Source organism: Amphimedon queenslandica, unplaced genomic scaffold (genome assembly GCF_000090795.2).
Source record: "Amphimedon queenslandica unplaced genomic scaffold, v1.1 AMPQUscaffold_13427, whole genome shotgun sequence".
In the NCBI taxonomy this organism is placed as follows: Eukaryota; Metazoa; Porifera; class Demospongiae; order Haplosclerida; family Niphatidae; genus Amphimedon; species Amphimedon queenslandica.
In genome coordinates this window covers 148,246-149,266 of record NW_003546337.1, presented here as the reverse complement: position 1 = coordinate 149,266, position 1,021 = coordinate 148,246, and the positions used below count along the sequence as shown (strand labels likewise).

General features: G+C 36.4%; 1 protein-coding gene across 2 annotated transcripts in view; it reads right to left on the bottom strand.

Moving 5' to 3' along the window:
* The window catches only part of LOC100635816 (coatomer subunit delta-like), a 22,627-nt gene that overhangs the window by 18,538 nt on the left and 3,068 nt on the right, over window positions 1-1,021 (bottom strand). The gene's annotated exons all lie outside the window — the stretch shown is intronic.

Here is a 1,021-nt window from a genome sequence, read left to right as displayed (position 1 = left end):
TTTTTCTGATACATATACATGTTCTTATGTTGTGTAGAAAGTTTGAAAAGATTTCAATCAAATTTGGATTTTTTTACGGATTTTTAAAGTTACTACAAAATCGGACTAAAGTCCCTGTACTATAGTACAGGGACTTTCGCCAAATTTCACAAAAAATGAAAAGGAGAAAATTCCTCAATTTTATTACATTTCCTGATACATATACATGTTCTTATGTTGTGTTTCAAGTTTGAACAGATTCTGATCAAATTTGGATTTTTTACGGATTTTTAAAGTTGCTTCAAAATCAGGTCAAAGTCCCTGTACTATTAGTAACGCGGTAGCGTTACTAAGTAGGATTCACCCCCAAACAAAATGGCTGCCACGACTTTTGCAGCCTTGCTATACCGGGAAAACGAGCTCCTATGCTTACCAGACTTTATAGAGGACCTTATCTTGACCAGAGGAATCCAATGGTACAACTAGCGTGGCTCTAGACCTTGTCTAAGCGAAAAGTCAAAAATCGGCGAACCGGCCGTTTTGTTCAGCCACCTTTTTTCATCTTCATCATCATCATCATCATCATCTTCATCAAGTCCTGTCAATCCAGTTGTCGGTGTGTATCTCAGTATCAGTTGGTGCTACAAGAATAATTCTTACACCAATCTACTCCAACAGTCTATGCGCAGGTCCATGTCCCATCAGATCATTCTTCAAGTAAGGAAAAAGTGATACTGGATCGAGCCATCTTAGCTACATGCCGCCATTTTGTTAATTAAAGAAGCTTGCCATGTGCTCCAATATTTGGGTGTGGTCGCGCATGCTCAGATCTGCAGCTCTGGAAGAAGCAAGTTATTTTTTACCAAGCTATGCTTGGAATCAACTTACTGCAATACTTTAGTGGTGGTTTCCAGCTAAAAGAAGGTATTGATTTTACATGTTACTATTTTATCAAGTGTGTTATTTTATTTTATTTTAAAAAACAAACAATTAATTAATGGTATGACTTATGATATGCAATGATAATTATAAACTTGACAAC